This window comes from Panthera onca, chromosome A3 (genome assembly GCF_046562875.1).
Source record: "Panthera onca isolate mPanOnc1 chromosome A3, mPanOnc1 haplotype 2, whole genome shotgun sequence".
Classification (NCBI taxonomy): Eukaryota; Metazoa; Chordata; class Mammalia; order Carnivora; family Felidae; genus Panthera; species Panthera onca.
The window spans coordinates 103,390,944-103,403,523 of record NC_138341.1 but is presented as its reverse complement, the minus strand read 5'-3'; the positions used below and the strand labels follow the sequence as shown (position 1 = coordinate 103,403,523).

The following is a 12,580-nucleotide window of genomic DNA, read 5'->3' as shown; positions in this document are numbered from 1 at the left end:
AGAGAATACATACATACATACATACATACATACATACATACATACATACATACAAGAAATGGTAAGGAAAAGTCAGTGTTCCAAAGTGAAGAATAGGATACTATAGAATAACACATCACATACCACACACACACACCATTTTAAATCCAAGTCACTGACTTTCTACATATTTTTAATAGACACAGTTGAATGCAGATTTGGTATGGTACATTTTGGATTTATGACCTCTTATTTACTATTTTATATGCAGATGGAAGGTTGTATCAGTCAGCATTGCTGAGGTAACAAATACTCCCCATAATTCAGTGGCTTACAATCATAGACATTTATGACTTGCTCGTATTTTATGTCAGCTGATTTGATATTGCTCTCCTCTGTCTTCTCACTCTGGAACCAAGGCTGAAGGAGAAGACCTTTTCAGCTGTGCCATGCTCAGAGAAAGTAAAGAGAATTAAAGCCGACCTTATAGCATAATACTTCTGTTTATACATTATGAAAGTTTACATTCCATTGAAGAAAGCAAGTCACATAACTAGGTCCCACATCAAGAAGACAGGAAAGTGTATTTAGCTTTGTAAGAAACTGCCAAAGTTGTATCACTTTGCATCACATCACCAATGAATGAGAGTTCTGTTCGCTTCAGAATCTTGCCAGCATTCAAATAAATGTGTAGTGCTATCTCATTGTTATTTTTATTTACATTTTCCTGGTTGTCATTTTCATAATCTATCACATTCTACATAGCAATTGTTAATTAAAAGTAATTTTTGATGAATGTATAATTTGAATGAATGGTCTTTTTGCAAGATAGTGTTTCAGTAGGCTTTCAGCAAATGGGCTATTCATCATGTGGCTGTTGACTAATTGAATCTGGGGAATATCTAAGGCCATAGGAGTCATATTTATGTTGCTTACTTTCACGTCATCAGCACCAGACACATATTAGGTGTTCAATAAATATTCCTTCTATGAAAGAATGGATAAGCTTAAATTCATCTCTACTCATCTCAGAGACAGGACCCCTGAGAATTAAAGTAGCCTTTTCTTTCTTTCTAAAATCTTATTCTCAATTCTCAACAGAAAGGTAGCCTTACATATTCCTTGTTCTCTCTATGGATACTATCGGCTCCCCTTTTTAAATCTGTAATTTAAATCCGTAACATTTTGGAAAAGAAATATTTTGCCCCCAGTTTTTTTTGAGCCCAATGAAAATACCAAATAATGTGACAAGAGACCCAGAATGGCATAGAAATGCTTCAGAACACTGCTCTGTTTCTTAGGTCTTTTTCTTTTATTCACGCTCCCCTGTTTCCCAGCCCTTGATGGCAACATTTGGAAAAATTGAAATGCTTGCCTAATCCCTACCTTCTTTTAGCACTCTTCAGCAGGTATCACAGCAATAGTTAACACTGATGTATAGGCTTATGTCCGGAAGTCTACATGAGAAATGAGTGACTCTAGCAAAGTTAACTGGGTTGCTAAAAACAAGGGAGAGAGACCTTTAGTTTTCAGATATAATCCTTGCTATTTTTTTTCTGTATGCATAAAAAGACAAATACCCCACATGTATTTTCTTGCTTTTCTGGTTGTTCAAGCCTAAAAATACATACTTCTACATAAAATGAATTTTACCATTGTATCCATGTGCACAACTGACTCAAATGTTTTTACTGAAGAAAATCATTAATTTGCTTTGTAAACTATTATTAAACTTGATTAAGAAGTCAGTTAGGTTTCAATTGTCATTTTAATAATTGCCCTTTTTTTTCAATATATGAAGTTTATTGTCAAATTGGTTTCCATACAACACCCAGTGCTCATCCCAAAAGGTGCCCTCCTCAATACCCATCACCCACCCTCCCCTCCCTCCCACTCCCCAGCAACCCTCAGTTTGTTCTCAGTTTTTAACAGTCTCTTATGCTTTCGCTCTCTCCCACTCTAACCTCTTTTTTTTTTCCTTCCCCTCCCCCATGGGTTTCTGTTAAGTTTCTCAGGATCCACATAAGAGTGAAACCATATGGTATCTGTCTTTCTCTGTATGGCTTATTTCACTTAGCATCACACTCTCCAGTTCCATCCACGTTGCTACAAAAGGCCATATTTCATTCTTTCTCATTGCCACATAGTATTCCATTGTGTATATAAACCACAATTTCTTTATCCATTCATCAGTTGATGGACATTTAGGCTCTTTCCATAATTTGGCTATTGTTGAGAGTGCTGCTATAAACATTGGGGTACAAGTGCCCCTATGCATCAGTACTCCTGTATCCCTTGGATAAATTCCTAGCAGTGCTATTGCTGGGTCATAGGGTAGGTCTATTTTTAATTTTCTGAGGAACCTCCACACTGCTTTCCAGAGCAGCTGCACCAATTTGCATTCCCACCAACAGTGCAAGAGGGTTCCCGTTTCTCCACATCCTCTCCAGCATCTATAGTCTCCTGATTTGTTCATTTTGGCCACTCTGACTGGCGTGAGGTGATATCTGAGTGTGGTTTTGATTTGTATTTCCCTGATAAGGAGCGACGTTGAACATCTTTTCATGTTGTTTGTTTTTTAAAAAATACTTCCACTTGTGTGGATAATGCAGTCACTTTAGGCTGAGCTGGTTCAAACCCTTAATTAAAAATGGGCATCCAGATGTTCTCTAAAGAAGACATCCGGATGCCCATTTTTAATTAAGGGTTTGAACCAGCTCGGCCTAAAGTGACTGCATTATCCACACAAGTGGAAGTATTTTTTAAAAAACAAACAACATAGGGGTGCCTGGGTGGCTCAGTTGGCTAAGCTTCCAACTTTGGTTCAATCTGTGGGTTCAAGCCCCGTATCGGGCTCTGTGCTGACAGCTCTGAGCCTGGAGCCTGCTTCAGATTCTGTGTCTCCCTCTCTTTCTGCACCGCCCCCCCCCCACCACCTTGCACTCTCTCTCTCTCTCAAAAATAAACATTTAAAAAATTAAAAATGAAAAACAAACCATATCAACAAAAACAATTATAAATGAGTGTGTTAAGCTCTGGAGGGAAGAAACTTTTGATTAATTCTTCTCTGTGCAAAAATCTGTTAATTCTTCATAATAAAACTGTTTAGGTTTCCACCACTGTGGAATTACATGGAAACTCAAATGCTAAGCCATACTAGTACACTGGTCTTCATGAAGAATCCAGGGCACCTTCCTGGTCTTTCTCTTACCAGCTGAGAGTCGGAGGACAAGACTCACTCCCTCAATATCAGTTTCTCAATTTAAAAATGAGAATGAAAGTGCTAGTTTCTTGGAGAGCTGAAATATGTTATTTTTATGGTGGAAAAACAATATGGGGAGGGGGGGAAGAGGGTTTCCCATTGTTTACTGATGACTGAGTATATAAGTAGAATATTCAGTCTGCTAGCTAATAATACAGACAACTCGGGGTAGCCTGAATCTAATAAACTCTGGCAGAGTATTTAATAAATATATTGTAGTTGGACTAAGGGAGACTGTAAATCCTTTAGTCTGAGGCTCAATGCAATCATGCTTACTGTGGTTCTGTGAATTTGCCTGGTGTCCTGGGAGAGTGATAATCAGTATTGCCCAGACCTATCCATCTAACATTAAATCCACCTCTTTGACCAGTCATGCTAAGGCCATATCAGTCACTGGAAACTGTATTCTTAGACTGTGCTATTTCATTTGCTCTTTTAAAAAATCAGCATTTTCTATTATGCTAAATATCCCATTGGCTCCACAAAGCAATGTTTTATTTCAGGTGGAGGAAATATGTCCACCCAACTCTAGAGGGCATTCTAATTATTTTTTTCCTTTAAATTTTAGGGTGGGAAAGTCTATTGTTTTATTATAACCAATTATTCAGCCCCCTCTTGTAGGAGAATCATAAATCTCTTATGTGTTGCCATGTGAACTTCAGGGACTTCCCTTGGAGGAACGACTTCCCTGGCTCAGTTATACCACTCTGCCTGTGTGACTTGCTTTCATCAGTGAAATGTGAGCGAAGTAACACATACCATGTCTGAAGTTTTGAGTCATGTACGATTCAACCGTCTTCATTTTCTTCTGCAATGAGAAAGATATGTAGCAAGGAAAGGCTGCTTCTTCTCCTTAGGTTCTGGGATGAAGAATGTATGTGGAGCAGGGTCACAGTTAATGTGCAGCTACCACAACCTGAATATAAAATAAACAGGAAATAAACATTTATAAACTTTTGTTGCTGGATTTCAGAAGCTGTTGGTTATTGCAGCATAATGTGGTAATACTATCTTATATATCTGTAAGGATTCTGAACATAGTGGGAAAAAAAATCATCTCAGGAACTTACAATAGCCCAAATCCTCCCCAAGCCAAATTTCTTTTTCTTTTTATTACAAACATACAAGACATCTCCATTTCATGGAGCTTGCTCCTTTAAAATCTAGTATTTATGACACACAAACTGAGACTTTATTTTTATATATACCTTGTCTGGGTCGTATTTCATGCCAGGTGCTTACAAATATATTCCAAGTCTTCAAAATAAGAGTATAATGAGAAATTATCCTTGGACTCTGAGAAGGAAATCGGGGCTCAGAGGTTCACATTATATAGGCCACAAAGACACAGTATTTCAACCAATGCCATAGCCCCTATCCATGCACATTTTTAAAAATCACTTCTTAATCATCCTTCAAATTAAATGATGTTTTTGAAAAAGCAGTTAGAATCAGTTAGAGAGAGATGTGATTCAACAGAGAAGACATAGTTACTCAACCAAAGTCCTCCCATGTCTTCCCCAGAGCTCCACTTGAGGGATAAATTGATCCTTAATGGTTTTTCTGTGACAGCCTCCTGGTAGTATACTACTCTTCTCTACTTACCTTAGACATTGAATATTTTCTATGTTCCAGTGTAACTATGCAGATTTCAAGAACATGAATTAGATAACTACAGACAAAAATTTTAGCAGGATGTGATTTCCATTTAATATTTTCATTTCTGTTGCTTCTACTAACAAAAGTACTCATTTTTTTTGGTAAATTGAAAAATGAATAAACCATTTAAAAATAAAATGAAAACATGCCATGATCCATTTCTCCAAATGTCACTTATATATCAACTAAAAACTGACATACACTTGGGGTGCCTGGGTGACTCAGTTGAGCATCCGACCCTTATTGTGGGATTGAGTCCTGCATCAGGCTCTGTGCTGAGTGTGGAGCCTGCTTAGATTGATATTCTCTATCTCTATCTCTCCCCTCACCCCTCTCCCCCACTTGTGCTCTCTCTCCCTAAAATAAAACATAAAAAAAAAACCTTTTTGACATACACCTAACAGTGATGCTACAGGTTTAAATTGACAGATTCATTTACTAAGTCATTTATTTAGCAGCTGCTATGTACTTGACTGAGCCTTTGGATATAGTGAACCCCATATCACTTACATTCTATATGGAAGACAGACAGTGAACTGTTTTTTTTTTTTTTAAAAGGACAATCAAAACTGTTAAATACTGGGATACAGGCTATAAAGAAAGTCATCAAGGCTAAGAAGATGGAGATGCCTACTTTGGGTAAAGTGGACAGTTGGAGAAGTAATAATTAAGTTGTAACTTAAAGGATGAGGGTAAGCCAGCCAAGCAAAGAACTAGGAAAAAATTACCTTAGAGAGAAGAGTGAGGAAAAAGTGTGGAGCCAGGAAAGGACAGGATCAGAAAGAAGGCCAGTGTGCTGAATGAACAAGGGTGAGATTGATCAGAGGTGGTGAAGAGATGGAGGAGAAAGTAGAATCTGTCTCAGGTAGAACCTTGAAGAATTCAATTAGAAGTATGGATTATTTTTCAGAGAAAAGGACAGCCATCATAGTGATTTCATGACTAATGATTTAGCAAGCTCACTTCAGATTTTGTACAGCAAAATGCACTGAGAGAAGGGAGATGTAGACACTTCTAATTTGCCTAACATACTGTCAGTATTGATGACACAATTTCTATACACCTCAGAAACAGTGAAAACAACTCATTTTCCAATGACTTAGCTAACAGGAAAGACAGAGAAGGAGAGATTTCAATAAGGGAGTTATTAAAGGAATCCAGTTAATAGGAGGGAGTAGCTTGGAGCACAAGGAGAGAGTCAAGCAGATCTGAGGTCGGTTGTGGAAGTACAATGCACAGAATTTAGTGATGGACTGGATATGGAGTACAATAAAAGAAAACTCAAGAATGGTTAGCAGTTTTCTAGCTGTAGGTGTGAAATTATTTTTATCAGATGGATAAAACCTGGGCAAACAAAGCAATGGGAGAAGAGAATCACAATTTCCATTCTGGGCGCTGAAGGTGTTTGAGGGACAGATACGTAGAGATATGAACTGTGAGATCCAAAAGGTAAGCACTGGCTTGAGACATAAATTTGAAGAACCGATAATTTAAATCAGGGGTTAGCACACTACTGCATGTGGGCCAGATCTAGCCACTGTTTCTTTTGCATGGCCCCACAAGCTATGAATGCTTTCACAGACTTAAATTGTTGGGAAAAAAATCAACACAAGAAGAATATTTTAAGACACATGAAATTATAGGAAACTCAATTTGTAGTGTCCATAAATAAAGCTTTATTGGAACACAGCCACATTTATTCGTTGATGTATTATCTATGGCTCCTTTCATGCTATGACCGCAGAGTTGAGTAATTGTGACAGAGACCATATGGCCTGCAAAACCAAAAACATATACTATCTGGCTATTTACAGAAAATGTTTGCCTACCACTAATTTAGATATCAAACCTATGGGATTGGATGGTAGAAATCCTAGAAAGTTTTGCTTTGCCTTTGCATCCAGCTACCCAGATGTCCTAGAAGAATGTGGGAACCTGGAGAGAGGACCATCTATTCATTTGCCTGCTGTGAGTTCCACTTGTGGACTCTCTAAGGATGAAATAACATCAGAAGGGAATGATGAATTAGAAGAGCCAGACAGAGTTCCTGCATTGCAAGCTCCAAATTAACTGTACAGTGAACAGATTTGCAAAGTTAAAAAAAACACATGGGAAAAGGGCCTTCTGTTTATTTTTTCTCCTTATTAATTCACCACAACCACCATCAAGTGTCCCAGTTTTTGTCCGGGAAGAGAGGCTGGCAGGACCAGTGATCAAAAAGCAGCTGGAAAACCCCAAGAAATTATGGAATCCTCATAAAAGAATCAAAGGACAATGTTTTTTAAACCACTTGAAAAACTGAAGAGTCCATTCTGGTTATGTTATTGTGTTTTTCGTGATGTGTTAACAACTGTAATGAAGGACATCAGCAGTTGTGGACTGGAGTGGAATGTTGGCAATGAAATACCAGGCTCCTAAATGACAGGATTCACAGGATTTTTTAGGGAAGCCCATGTTTAACATGAAAATAATGCCCATGGTGTATCTTAAGAATGCAGACAAGTAATTATTTAGTAAAATTTCAAACAAATGAATGTTTATAATAAAGTACAAAACATATTACTTATTAAATATATTTATAATTATCTTTTACTTGATTTACACAAATTATATTTATTATGTAGTTTCTGTCTATGTCAGAAACAATGATAACATCTCTTTCTGGAAAGGTTTAATAGAAGAGAGGAAAAAGGAGGTTTCAGTTACTTACTTCAGAATTCAAACTTGAGAGTGAATGTCAAGGAAACCACTGAATCATTAAAAACAAACAAGCAAACAAAAAAGCCAAAATACCTCTTTACTTCAATACATCCACCAGGCATTTGAGTATAGGTAGTATTAGTGTTTTTGAAATATTGACTGTGACGTAAGAAGGTTAGAAGATGCCACATCCATTCATATTTTTTCTAGAATTTTACTGCTTCTAATTATGGCGAAACAGCCTCATTCTACCAGTCATTCCTGCTTATGATGACATGTCAGCTTTTCATTTCCTGGTCACTTAAGTTATCCATCTCTTTACTTACCTCTGATATTGCCAAAAACTACAGTGAGCAAAAACATTATCCCAGCCATTATATGTTGAACTATTATTATTTAAAAAAATGGTATTTATGTATAAATAGTTCCAGGTGTAGAACTAAGTGTGTATATTAAACTTTTTGGAAACTTCCTTCCAGAAAATTTTATCATAAGACAGACTCATAAAATTATTTTGTCATAATACATGTCACGATGTAATATCTGCTTATTTGTGCATATGAGCACATATGCATACACACATCAGCCACTGTAAATTTCTTAAGGCAGTTTGTGGACTGGCAGTTTGTGGACTGGGAATTTATTTATTTATTAAATAAATTTATTTAATAAATTATTCAATAAACATTGGAAGAAAGGAATGGAAATACATGCATACATATATGGTAGTTTTGACCTAGAAGAATTTAACATTCTAGTATTCATAACCATGTCATATTCTATTTAGAGGGCACCAGAACTTGCATATGCCAAGTACCCAATAAATGGTGACTTAATGTGGAATAAAATCAGTACTGACGTTTTTCTTTCAATCCTGAAGGGTATAGCATAACTTTCAATAAATACTAGGTTCTTTTCAGATGAAAATAATAGCATTTTATTAGTTTACAAAGTGCTCTTACACCCAATTGTTCATTTAATCATTATTGCCCCACAAACTAGATATTCCCACTTATACTTTAAGATCAGAAAATTCAGCACAGAGAAGTTATAGGACTTGCACAGGGTCATCACAAAATAAGTCACCATGTTGAAAATCAAACCAAATCTTGGTCTCTTTGCACCATAAAATTTCTGTGTAGCCTTAATAAGGCAAAAGTCTCTCATTTACAAGCAGGGATGCTAATGGACAATTTGTATATAGTCACCATTTTAGATCAGCATTTATGGTATCTACACTTATAACCACCTCCTTTTTTATTTGTATGTTTAAGAGCTGGGTATTTGTCTTATAAAAATTCACTGAAATGAAAAACATCTTCTGCACTGTATCTCAAATGATGTCAGGCTTAGATTCTTCGCTCTGCTGCCTCCTTAAGTCTTTGATGCAAACTCAAAGAAGTTCCCAAGTCCCAAAATATCTCAAGTCACATCTTTACCCTTCCCATCTTGTGTAGAATTTGTCTGTAACATCAACTTATTCCACTGAAAGTTTTAATAAATTATTGTTTGCATTCATAATTTCATGCTTCCAGTCATTTATCCTCATTTATTCTTCTCATGAGCTCCTTTAAAAAAATCTAGTTTAATTAGTTAAGAGATGATTTTTTTTTCCATTTTGGTTTTGGTGTTTTGTTTCTGTCTGTTTTGTCTTTTTCGATATCACATTTCAGTGTTAGTCCTGTAAAAATTTAAGTTTAAAAGGCATATGTGTACAAATATATAACCCCGTACTTCTAAAGTTACAATTAACAAAAAGACTTTTAGAAAGGAAGAAGGTAGAAAATGTCTTGATAAACTGAAGAAGGCTGTTTTGAGGGGTTTGAAGACCTACATTTGAGACCTCTGCAATGGCACACTTTCTATCAATTTCTTTTGATCCAAGCCAAGTCACCTAGCATGGCTCCACCACAGTTTCTTTATCCTAAACTTATGGGCATGATGAACTTTTCTATTCGAGTGTCTTTAAGGGTCTGGAGAGGATGGACAGAAGCACAATTTGAATTCTGGGGCACTTTATAATTGCCAGGTAGCATTATGTATGCAAACATAAAAATAGGTCATTAAATGTCATCAAAGAGAAAAGCAAATGTCCAGGGTTTATCTCTGATCCACTGTTGCCAGAGAAAGAGGCTCTTTGTCCCTTTAAGAGCTCTCAGATGCATTTCCAATTACATCCTAAAAGCCTTCCTGGTTGTGTAGCTTAGATGCATCCGGTAGCACAGCCATGTTCCGATCTTCCTGGCAGATGTCATAATTTACTGTCACCTTCATGCAGGAATGCAGTGCAAGGGGCCCCACACTGGCTCTGTGATCCATTGCCTGACAAGTCCTGGGTGTCAACCTTAGGCAGGCCCAGCGGAGGTGAAACGCCATTTACCTGATAGTGCCTGTGATAAAGTGGGCAATTAGATGCACTTGGAAAATCCTGGCTGGAAACTGGCTGGCATTTAAGAAACATTACAGCCAAGTCAGGCTTCATAAAAGTTAATGGGGAAAAATTAAGTCTTTCAAGATCTACCTTGGTCTCTAAGGAAGTTAGGAACACAGGATTCTATAGCTTTATCTCTTTTTGTGTCTCCCTCACCTTCCCACTCTACTTCCCCCAGACAGGGAGGGTAATATATTCTCTTTGGATATGGGAGTAAAGGGAAGAGAAGTGAGAGTTAAGGTTTCAAGTTTTTGATCTCAGAACCATGGTATTTATTTACTCTTCAATTCCTTCTTCTTTCCTAGCCACAGTCACTGTGCTAGTATTAATCTGGCACATTAGCTTACATTTTGTCTCTCATGGAGTTTCTTGAGTTTGGTGCTAGCTTGAGAGTGTGATTTGTTTGACATGTATTCAACGCCCCCCTCTTCATTTCCTCCTAACTGGATAGCTTCAGCTTGTCAATGATTAATGAGTCTGGAAGGTGAATGACAGTTATCTTAAGGGCTCTCAAAAGTTCATTTCAAGAGACTAGCCAAAATCTCCTGCTGCATTAACTACAGTTAGATTTCCTGTTGATAACAGCCCATGGAAAATAACTGCTTGCCCCCAAAGCTGCCATGAACAAAACTCTGTTTATCAGCCAACATTGTGCATGTTCTCTCTATTGCCCTGTGCATTTGCCATTTCCCTTCAGGCTGATAAACATTTTACCTATGAGAAGTAGGAAGTACATCATGAATCTGGTCCAACACTAGGCCTCATTTAGAGTGGACCTTTCTGAAATTGAAAAGTCAGGAATGATCTGGAAAATGTGCTTACAGACAGTGAAACAGGAAAACAATTCCCTCCCCAAGGCTAGTTCCTCCTCCTCTGTTGGGTGGAAAAGGTGGGAGGAAGGGACAGGGTGTTCTCTGTGTGATTGGAATTCCCCTCTAGAGTCATAGGGGATGAGCAAGCCTTTGGTTTTCCTTTTTTTATAGTTTATTTTGCACCTAGAATAATACACTTACAGAGGGGAGACAGAGGTGTCCACATGAAGTTTTTTTCCTTTCTAAATAATGATGAGCTCTACACCAAGCTGAGGACTATTAAAGAATGCCAATGTCTGGATGGTGTGGTCTATCTGGGTTCTGGCCTGATTATAAGGATACCAGAAGGACATCCAGGGTGTACCCTGATGCCAGCCACTTCACTGGAGTAGGGAAATAATGACTGGGTCTGTTCCCCAAAGTCTTGAAAGGACATCTGGGATTCTGGGTCAATATAGTCACAGTCTAATAAATAAATAGGCTTGTTATAGGTTGTTGGAGGTTTAGGAGCAGGGAACCTAAGAGGAAAGCAAATGCTTCTAGACCCCAGAAGAGTTCTGGAGACTGAGATGATAGAGTGCCCTTCACCCATATATACATTGGTTCCTCATGTTATTCTGTGGTGTTGCCAGAATAGATCCAAGTTACATTTTCCTTATGATACCATTTCACTGGGCTTGAAGCCCACTCAACATCTTTGGAGAATACACTTGAATGAGGGGCTGTAAGATAGTGTTAAAGGAAGTGACGTGTGTGTGTGTGTGTGTGTGTGTGTGTGCGCGCACGCGCGTGCGTGTGTGTAGAATACTCCCCAGGGAACTTAAAGTTTTGAAAACTCTGTTTATACATACATACAGCATACTTAGTTAAATGCAGAATCAGAGTTTTCAAAAATCCAGGTACCCTGGGGAGCATTCCTACCTTCAAGGATAGGCACTACAGAGAACCAGAGATTTTCCCCACTCTGTGCCACAAGAGCTCCAGGGTTGCTCTGGTAAACTGTAATCAAAACCCAATTCTTTACCTCTCCCTCTATGTACACTGTTTGAAGCTCTCCCTTTCAAGAGATGGGGTCTATATCCCTACCCCTCGATTCCGTCCCTGTTACTTGCCTGGGCCAGTTGTGGATTATGTTGTGTGCGTTCTGTCTAAACCCTAAGTGACTTGTATGTTTTCTCTTGCTCACTCAGTGTTCCCTCTATCACGGCCGTGAGACAACATGCCTTGAATAACCTGCTGGAAGTTGGGACAGGAGGGACAGAGACATGTTACCCAGTTGTCCTAAATGAGACCATTTTAAATCAGCCAAAAGCTAACTGACCTCCAGAAATGTAAATGGGCCCATCTGAGCCTAGCCTCAATAAATCTTACTGTTTTGAGTCAGAGTTTGGGGGTGGTTTGTTATACAGCATGATTGTAGCAATAAATAGCTGATATAGTTGCCCTCTGTTTAATGTTCTATTTCCTTGTCTCTGTTCTTTGGTTACCCATTCAGATCTTTCCTAGTGAGCAAGTCCGATGTCCCCTTTTACCTTACATTGTTTTTTATTCCCCCTTCTGCTTTACGTTTATTCTCTTTTCCCATACCTACCCTCTTCTCATCAGAACTTTTTTTCCCTATAGTATTTTAAATCAACACTAGACAACCATAGCAGTAGCAGGAAAATTTTCTCAGTTATTCACAAGCATCTTCCCTATTTTGGGTTCTTTCTGTCATTTAAGAAAAAGAAACAAAAA

The 12,580-nt window shown here is 37.9% G+C and overlaps 1 long non-coding RNA gene across 1 annotated transcript in view; it reads left to right on the top strand.

Moving 5' to 3' along the window:
* Positions 1-12,268, top strand: part of LOC144615806 (uncharacterized) — an 81,062-nt gene extending 68,794 nt beyond the window's left edge. Inside the window, exon 3 of the long non-coding RNA XR_013554419.1 lies at positions 12,034-12,268. This is a non-coding gene — a long non-coding RNA (uncharacterized LOC144615806). The remainder of the gene's footprint in view (positions 1-12,033) is intronic.
* The last annotated feature ends 312 nt before the right edge of the window (positions 12,269-12,580 follow it).